The sequence below is a fragment of the Cibotium barometz genome, chromosome 53, assembly GCF_041138505.1.
Source record: "Cibotium barometz isolate CiBa-2024 chromosome 53, ASM4113850v1, whole genome shotgun sequence".
Taxonomy (NCBI): Eukaryota; Viridiplantae; Streptophyta; class Polypodiopsida; order Cyatheales; family Cibotiaceae; genus Cibotium; species Cibotium barometz.
In genome coordinates this window covers 23563045-23572785 of record NC_141098.1, presented here as the reverse complement: position 1 = coordinate 23572785, position 9741 = coordinate 23563045, and the positions used below count along the sequence as shown (strand labels likewise).

Below are 9741 nucleotides of genomic sequence, written 5' to 3'. Positions count from 1 at the left end.
GTTAAAACTATGTCATATGCAAGTTTATGCCTTGCACATACATTTCTTCCTTATCAAGCACATGTGTGATAACAACATGCAACGATAGGTTAAAGTTTGAATTTCTGAGGGGTGTGCCATGTGCGTGCGTGCATGTGTGTGTGTGTGTGTGTGTGCGTGTGACTTTTTTGTTTCCCTTTGTGCACATGTGCGTGCGTGCGTGTGTGACTTCTTTGTTTCCCTTTGTCAAAGTCGCAATTAAATGGAAGGAAGTGTCCATCCGATGCCACACAGTATTTTTTGCCTAGTCCCTTTGTTTGTGCTCATACACGTAGTAAAGCATCTATTCCATCCTCCTCTAGCTGTGGGGTGCATCGGTGTGTACATTCAAAGGCTTGTAAGACACGGAAAGACGACCAATGTATGTAAAAGACAAATAAAGGTAATAGGTTAAATGTAGATCGGAGAGGCAGGTAATGTAACCTCCACTCCACACAACATTAAAAGTATGCCTGTTTCTTTACCAGGCCTTTCTCCATCACGTCATCATCATGTTGTTTGAATAATGTTCGTACACTCTGCCTGTGCATTATATAGAATCAATGGCTGGCTCTTTCACAAGACATTTTTCTGCTGCTTCACATGGTTGGCATCCACCATTCTTGTTCCTTGTTCCTGTTCTTGGCATCTATAGCTCTGGCTTGAAGAGTGGTGTTGAAGTTTATGTAGACAATGTGACAGCAAAAAGTCAGAAAAGTAAAGAAGGTTCGAACGAATAGGCTCCAGTTTGGAGCCACCATTTCTCAAGTGAGATAGCTGTGAGTGTATCTATCTACTACATGATTCTATGGTATGAAGTTTGAAGTTTTTTCCTTTGTTGGGGCTTATCAAGAGTGTTTTTGGAGACTTGTTATTGCTTGGAATCTCCTAAATTGTGGTGAAGGTTTGTGATGCCTCTTATTAGCAATTGTGGTGGCTTTGCTGGTCTGTCAATTGTGTTGTGCTGCCCCTTTTGAAACTTTGTTTACCTCCTTGCTTTTTGGCTGCTCTTGCCCTCTTCAAATGGTGGCCATCTTCCTCCTATGATATAGGGTTTACAACACGGCGCAGGAGCAGCTCTTAGATCATTGCAAAGCTTCATGTTGTAGCATGCCTTATAATTCAGCTACCTTTTCAATTGCTTTACTTGCTAGACATAGGATGGGCCATCAACAAAGTATGGTATGTCAAAGTAGCCTATACAATTATTTGTCATTTTGTGCCTCTATTTCAATACTTGGAGTGCTGTTGTTCTTAATGATGTCTATCATGTGTTTGTTGTCTTCTAGGGGGAATTGGTTTTGGGATCAGGGGGGTTGGGATGAGACGTATGTCTCTATACACAAGGAAAGGAGCAGGGATGTACTTTGCAAAGAAGGTTTCATTCAAGTTTCTCAACCAAGCAGACAGTACATAAGTCCTCAAGGGGTTGCTCCCATGTACAAAGAACCCACACATGCTAATGGTTGTTCACACACAGGAGCTGCTTTAGTTAAGGCCTAGTTCACACACTTATACAAAACTCCTTTTACATTGAATTTTCCTAACAGAACCATCACGAAGGACCATCTCTATTTACCTCCATCTAGGCAAAGAGAGCTCTCCCTTCACCTCATTGGCAAGGAGCATTTCAGTGTGACAAATAGAGTGAGGACACGATGGACGAACTAATGCGCCCACAATGGGAAGTTGCAATTGCGACTTTAAGAGAAGGCCCAACGACACATGTTTTGGCAAGGCTAAGGTAAGCTCTTGACTTGAACATAGCCTAGGGCTTAGCATGTTTATCTATCCACTCCAAGCTATCGGGATCATCCAATGACGCATGGTCTTGATTAGGAGGTCACACTCTGAAAAACATACAGTTTTGGAGCCTTGGATGTGTTAGTTTAATTGTTTTTTATTTTCATTTAGAGTTGATTTGCATTAGGGCATTCTAGTTTCATCTCTTGGAAGGACAAAACCCTAATTTCATTGGTGATTTGCATGATTTTGGAGCCTACAAGGCTTAGATTTCATTACATTAAGCCAAGGAATAGCTTAGCAATAGTGAAATCCATTTTGAAAGCATGAGTATTAAGCTCCATTAAGTGTGGATTAGAGTGAGATAGTTAATTTTTGTTCATGTATTTCATATTCTTATATTTTTTTTAATATAGTATTTTGAATTGGTAGCTTAAAAACATGCAAATCGAATTAAAAAACATTTTTTAAAAAAATTACTTGCATAAAAAGTATTAACTAGGATTAGGATTCTTAATCACTCCATTAAGTCTAAAAAATCTCAAAAAAACTTCAAAAACGAGGCCAAACGAGTTCTCAAGTAGGGAGACATAAACCCACAATCCCGTAAAAAAAGATGTAAGTTAACACACGAGCCTCGAGAGGTGAATCGTAAGCCCGGAGATGTGAGTTGTGAGTCAACAGGCGTGAGTCTGTAGATATGTATACCTAATATTGTACCAACCATTATTACTACCTTAAAGACTTGTAAGGACATACCTACTCATGTCTTTTAAGGTTTTTCTTATCATATAATATGTACTAGCTATCATTCTGGTTAACAAATGTCTGTTGAAAACGTTAGCAACAATAGCTAATAGAAGAAATAACCATCACAAGCAAGAGAAAAGTCAGTTAAGTAATGCATTTGATGTGAATCATGAGAGATCATAAGGATGCCATTTAGCTAGATGATTTGGTTAAAGTGATTATTACGCTTTTTGTACACCCAAAATCCCCACCTCTTGTGTCAATTATATTGTGAGATACCTCTCAAGATTGGAAGCCCCTCATAGGTGACACAATGTTAGAGGAGGCTTTTATCATGGCACCATAGTATAATACCAATGTATACATATACATTGGAGCATGTACATATGGGTATGGTGGAGGTCCTTATTGCTGTGGAAGTTAAGTGCAGAAGGCCACCATAGAGCTTTGCAGATCCCTCCAAGCGTTGTGAAAAATGTGCAAAGAAAAAGTATCTGTGATTGTGGATTCCCTTCGAGGAATGCTACAATCAACACAAAAAGAATTACAGGACCTCCAAGCAGGGGGCACAACAAATGAAGAGCTTCGCACTAAGCTACATGCAGATATCATATCATGTAGCTCTATAATGCAACTCCTTGGGTTCTTAGAAGAAGAGGCTATTCTCTCTCCTTTCTTGTTTGTCTTCTCTCTCCTCTCTCAAACCTAATCTCTTTCCTCTTGCATACCTTCTCTCTCCTCCCTCCTCATACCTAATCTCTCTCTCTCTCTCTCTCTCTCTCTCTCACACACACACACACACACACACACACACACACAAACACACAATACAACACACATATATACACAAGTCACCATTACATTACAAAAAAAATATTCTTTGCAAAACTTCATGATTCAAACTTAAAAACTAGCCTTAGAAGGCCTAAATATGGTAAAAACGATCATAAACATGAGTATTAAGAGCACTTAGAAGCCAACACTAGCGGTTATTTTTTAGGACTTCCCATACCTTTTTTAACACACATGCACATAAGTTCATTATATTACAAATTATTTTTCAAGTGTATAGTTTGACTTTTATCATACATAGACTTAAAAGGTCCGAATATGGTAAAAATTATTGTAAACTTGGGTATCTTTCAATGAGTTTTATGGATTTCTAGTATTGAAAAAAAAAAGTCTCAAAAGCCCTCACTTTTGACATCATAAATGGACTTAGAAGACCCAAATATGGTAAAAACGACTCTAAACTTGGGTACCTTTTGATGAGTTTTATGAATTTCAAATATATATAAAAAATCTAGGAAGCTCTCAGAAGCCAGTGCTCATGGTGGCTTTTGAGGACTTCCCATATTTTGAGGACTTTTGATGAGTTTTATGAATTTCAAATATTTTTTTAAAATATGGGAAGTCCTCAAAAGCGCTTTTGAGGGCTTTCTAGATTTTTTTATAAATTTGAAATTCATAAAACTTATCGAAAGGTTCCCAAGTTTACAATCGTTTTTACCATATTTGGGCCTTCTGAGTCCATTTATGAAGTCAAAAGTTTGAAATTTTACACTTGAAAAAAAGTTCGTAATATAATGATGACTTATATGTGTATGTGTGTTGTATGAGTTTTTCTTTTTAAAAAAGGTCTCAGGGCTTTTCAAACCTTGTTTCCTTAATATTTGAGATCACGAAACGTATTGAAACATACTATCCATTTGTTATGTCAAAAGTATGAAATTATGCACTGGAAAAAAAAGTATATGTAATGGTGTGTGTGTGTGTGTGTGATGACACAAGCTAGTCTCAGCAGCATAGACTCAGGTGGGGATGGGATATTGTGGGCCTCAAACATCTTTTTGAGGGGCCTAGGCATCTTTTCGAGCACGTTCGGTTTGGCCAAGGCTTTGTGTGGTGCGGGATTTGAATAATAAAAGACATGGAAGCTCCCACCATGCAAAGCTTTATCGCAACTTATTCCAATCCAACATGCACTATGGTGTGTGATTTAGAGAGAGAGAGAGAGAGAGAGAGAGAGAGAGAGAGAGAGAATAACAGATTATAAACTCCACCATAGCTTACTGACAATGTCTTGAAAAAAAACAATAAATTCAAAATTTTACGAGATATTCTTGGAAGCTTGCAAGGAAAGCTCGCCAAAAAAAAACCCACGAGCAAGGATAGTGTCCTCACGATATAGGTGAGGAACCATTTGTTTAGTGTATGTTTAATGACATCATTTCTCCCACATGTTGATAAGTTCCTTCACAATGATCCTATAGTTAAAGCATGATGAAAAGGCTTACTATGTTGCCAACCTCAAAAGATAGCATAACTCCGCTAGTCAGAGGGTGTATCAATAATTGAAGACATGCAATACAGTAAGCTTTAGTTGGAGGACCGAGGAGTTTATGGGTGTGTTCATGTTACCATGCAAATACCCATGCCATATGGTATGCTTTTCTACCTTATGTCTTAAAGAAGAGGCTTGCTATGTAATGGGTTTTCTATATAAAATACCAAAGCTGCAAAACAAATGGTCAATGGGGGCCTAATAGAAGTTTTGAACAACCCACTCAAAAAGATATTTATGCTTCCTATAGGTACATTTATGAATTTTAAAGATTTATAATGCTATGTGTGCCTTGGTAGCACTAATACCACTTCTTTTACTGCTACTAGCAAAGCTATTAGTGCTAACGAGCACTACTAGCAGTGTTGGCTAGCATTACCAACATTATTGTGCTAATAATGCTTGCTAGCACTACTAACATTACTACTAGCACTACTAGTACTTCTATTTGTGTGCTATTAGTGGTGGCTAACTAGCACTACTAGTAGTGTTGGCTACTAGTAGTGCTATTTCTCTGCTCCTATTAGTGTTGACTAGCACTACTAGCATTACTATTAGTAGTGTTGGCTAGAACTATTAGCATTTATTTTAGTGCTAATGTTTGGTGATGACTAATACTAATAATTAGTTCTAACTATCACTACTACTACTAATAATTCTAACTAGCACTACTAGTAGTGTTTGTTACCACTACTATCATAGCTAATGGTGCTACTATTACTAACTAGCACTATTAGCAATGGTACTAGTGCTGTCTAACACTACTAGCAGTGCATTTAGTGCTGATAGTATTGGCTAGCACTACTAGTATGTTTAGTGATGATTAGCACTACTAATAGTCCTACTAGTACTTCTAACTAGCACTACTAGCAGTGCTTGTTACCAATACTATCACTTACTGTGGTGCTACTCTTACTGCTGACTCTAACACAACTAGCAATGATGTCTAACACTACTAGAACAGTGCATTTAGTGCTAATAGTGCTTACGTATTTAGTGGTACTAGCACTAGCATTGCTTTCAATTGTGACTAGCACTACTAGTATTGCTTATGTATTTAGTGGTACTAGTACTGCTTTTAGTGCCAACTAGCACTACTACTAGTGCTAACTAGTACTACTAGCATTAGTGCCAACTACTACTAGTATTGCTTATAGTACTCATTAAGTGGTTGGTCGGCCCTACTAGCACTGCCTAAGATCCTCCTAGCATTGGTGTTCTAGCTGACTAGCAATATTAGAATGTTACTAGTAGTGATGTCTAAACACTACTAATAGTGCATTTAGTGCTAATAGTGCTTACGTATTTAGTGGTACTAGCACTAGCACTGCTTTCAATTGTGACTAGCACTACTAGTATTGCTTATGTATTTAGTGGTACTAGTACTGCTCTTTTAGTGCCAACTAACACTACTACCAGTGCTAACTAGTACTACTAGCAGTAGCACCAACTACTACTAGCATTGCTTATAGTACTCATTAAGTGGTTGGCTGGCCCTACTAGCACTGCCTAAGATCCTCCTAACATTGGTGTTCTATTGTTGACTAGAACTATTAGAATGCTACTAGTGATGTCTAAACACTACTTATAGTGCATTTAGTGCTAATAGTGTTGGCTAGCACTACTAGCACTGCTTTCAGTTTGTGAATAGCACTAGTAGCAGTGCATACTAGCACTAATAACTTATGTATTTAGTGGCACTATTCATGCTTTTAGTGCCAACTAGCACTACTTATAGTACTCATTAACTGGCTAAAATCCTCCCAACATTAAGTAGGTGCTCGAGTAGCCCTACTAGCATTGCCTAAGATCATCCTAGCATTAAGTAGTACTCATGATTTTTTTTTAAATACAACTAATTGCAACATCTCTCTTTGTGTCATCTCAAAAAACCTTGTAGAAGTCTAATTTGGGGTCTCGTAAAGTTGGAATTGGGAAAGTCTGGGTCCAATAAAAGTGAGATAGTAGGCAAGAAGGTTGGTGTTGTAGACCTCAATAATCAGGTTGTATTTGATGCCAGTAGTCCTTTGTCATTTGAGGACAACAAAGATACTCAAGAGGTAGTTAAAAATGTGATTGATAAGATCACTAGAGTAGGGTACAATATGATGATGCAGTTAGTGCAAGTGCTAGCACAATAAATGAAAACATACCAAAGCCTACATTGTGTGAGTACATGACAAATACTCAGAAAACGAGTGACATTTCCTGATGTGGATGCTCAAAAAAGGACACCAAAGAGAGCCAAAGGGGCTGGCTCACATGAAATGGACAAAGGCTCTGAAGCTACCAAACTTGGAAAAGGAAGTTAAGCCTGTAATTAACCCAGTTATGCAAAGTCTGTCACCACCTAAGCGTGAATGCAGGCCACAAGCAGTGAAAAGGCTTTAAGTGATGTAATGACGGAATGCAAAATCATTTTAATAGTCTTGTGAGACTATTTGTTGTAATGCCCTGGAAGGGGCTACACTATTGAGAACATAATGAAGTGAAAATGGTTTTTTGTTTTCACAAGAATGAGGAGGTTTGATAAGTACCTTATTACTCCTTTTCCATACATATGATGTAATCCCCACCCTAGCTTAGGTAATTCACACTATATACGGCTAGGGGCCCACATTTGTAATGGAAGCCGGCCGTATAAGGCTTGTATACAAGATGAGAAAGGTCACGGAATCCTATAAGTGTGGTAAGCTATGCAAAGCCCAGCTGAGACAAGCAATGCACTATCACGACTCTAGGTATGTTATTACTTCTGGTATCAACATTGCTTGTTGAGAGACTATAACTTCTCGACACATACCTACTCAAGCTGAAGAGAATTGATGCGGGGCAACCTAGTCAAGAGTCAGGAAAGGTAAAAAACACACCCAAGCATAATTCCTAGAAGGTTCGCATCACTTGTACATAAGATCACAATCTACCATTCACAAATTGAGTTTCTTGTGTTGGTGGAGAGGCAAGCATAAGTGTTCAATTGAGTTGCCTATGTGAGATGTGGTAGGCATAAGTGTTCAGTTGAGTTGCCTATGTGGGATATGGCAGGCATGTGTCAATTGAATTGCCTATGTGGGATATGGCAGGCATGTGTCAAGTCCAACAACTGAGTCAAAAGTGTGATGGAATTAAGTCGTTAAAGGAATAAGAGGCACCATAAGAACACTTTTAGTAAACCTTGCCACCACAAGCCCAAGACCCTCTACTACTAAGAGGCTCACAATTTTGCTCGTATTGCATACTTGTTTGAAACATTCTTTTTAAAGCATTTGGTTTCACACCGAGCTGACACAAGCATTAGGCACTCTTCTATCTTTTGATCTCTCAAGCACTTGAATGATGTCACATCACTCACGCATTGGACACTTAGGCTAGAAACCTTGACCTTGAAAGCTCATAGACCATCATTGAGCATCCTTGCACAAGATGACAAACTTGCATTAAGCATGAATAGGGCACTAGCATTACATGGTGCAGCATTAGGCATGAAAAGTTGTTGAGGCACTGTCTCACTGAAGAACACACATAAAAATTCCAAACATTTTTTTTATATCAAAACAATCCAACTTCATGAATCACCCGATCCAACTTTTCGAATTGCTGACTTCTAGTTGAATTTTGGGATCCCAAATCCTACTTATAGAATCGGTAACTTCTTGGATCGTTGACACCTACGATCACTAGGAGTTGGGATCACTCACTGACCACCGATCCGACCCGACCCGACCCATGTGATTTCCCGATACAACTTTTGGGATCACAGATCTATGATTGACACATCATCAAGGGGTATAAATAGCAACTTATGCCACGAGCCAAGCCTACATTTTTTCACATAGCATTTGGGGACAATTCAAAAAAACAGACTTTGCAGGAAAACCAAACATGATCCATCCTTCTCACCCACACCTACTCGGTTTGTGTTCACATATCCATAGGTGGGCTCCTTTTTTATAGTTCGAGCTCTTTCTTTTTTATCAAAGTTTGAGTTTAGAGACAATCTCAAGGTGTGTGGGTTATTATAAGGTAAGGATGCACACCCTTGTTCACATCAGATACGGCCAGAGAAGGCAATAAGGTAGGTCAACAGGTCAAGGGGGTCGTATAGGTGTACGCCCATACATAGTGGGATGGCCTATCAAGGATCGACGAGGCGGTGAGTAGGATTGGCAAGTTGCAAGGTCGCCCGTGAGTGGGATTGCTTAGAAACCATAATCACTGTTAAGTTGGATCACAGCCACAATCATCCAGTGATTCTAGAACATAAAACTTTGATTAAGTAGGTTTTGGAAATCATTTACAAATTGTACTTGCACAAAGGGAATGGATGCATTGATGCTTGCATGGTAAGCAATGAAGCATCAAAATTGGATGCCTAAAATGCATGCAAAAAACTAATTACATATCACTTGATGCCAATAGGTTGATGTATGACAGCAAATGCTCACACTGAGATCGAGGCTTGGTGGAATGCATAGACAAGAAACCTATGAATGCCTTACAGTCAAGTGTGGTTTTTGCAAACAGTGGCCCATCACTTGCACTTGAATTATCTGTAAAAGCTCAACCGAGCTAGGTGAATTGTAGTCACATTTGTGCCTTGAAAGGCTATGATGGCATAGATGAGAGACTAGAGCCAGAGCGAAGGGCCCCCGCTAAAGCCATATGTATCCTTAAGGCTCTTTGAAGCTAGGGAAAGCTATCTGGAGGCAAGCTAGCCTTAAAGTCATGTTATCTCAATACTATGTATCTATGTTTCGTAATAAATAAAATGTGTTTCTAATCTATGAAAATACAAGGGGCAACACTGTCCTTAAGTTTTAGTTCTAGGACCCGTTGACCTTTACATGCTATTCAATGGGTAGCACCCAGCAAAAAGCTTACCTTGG

The 9741-nt window shown here is 38.8% G+C and overlaps 1 protein-coding gene across 1 annotated transcript in view; it reads left to right on the top strand.

Annotated features, from left to right (window-relative positions):
- The window catches only part of LOC147608428 (RNA binding protein), a 958-nt gene extending 855 nt beyond the window's left edge, over positions 1-103 (top strand). Inside the window, exon 1 of the mRNA XM_086789208.1 lies at positions 1-103. This exon is cut by the window's left edge and continues 855 nt beyond it. The gene's annotated coding sequence lies outside the window, so the exon portion shown is untranslated.
- The last annotated feature ends 9638 nt before the right edge of the window (positions 104-9741 follow it).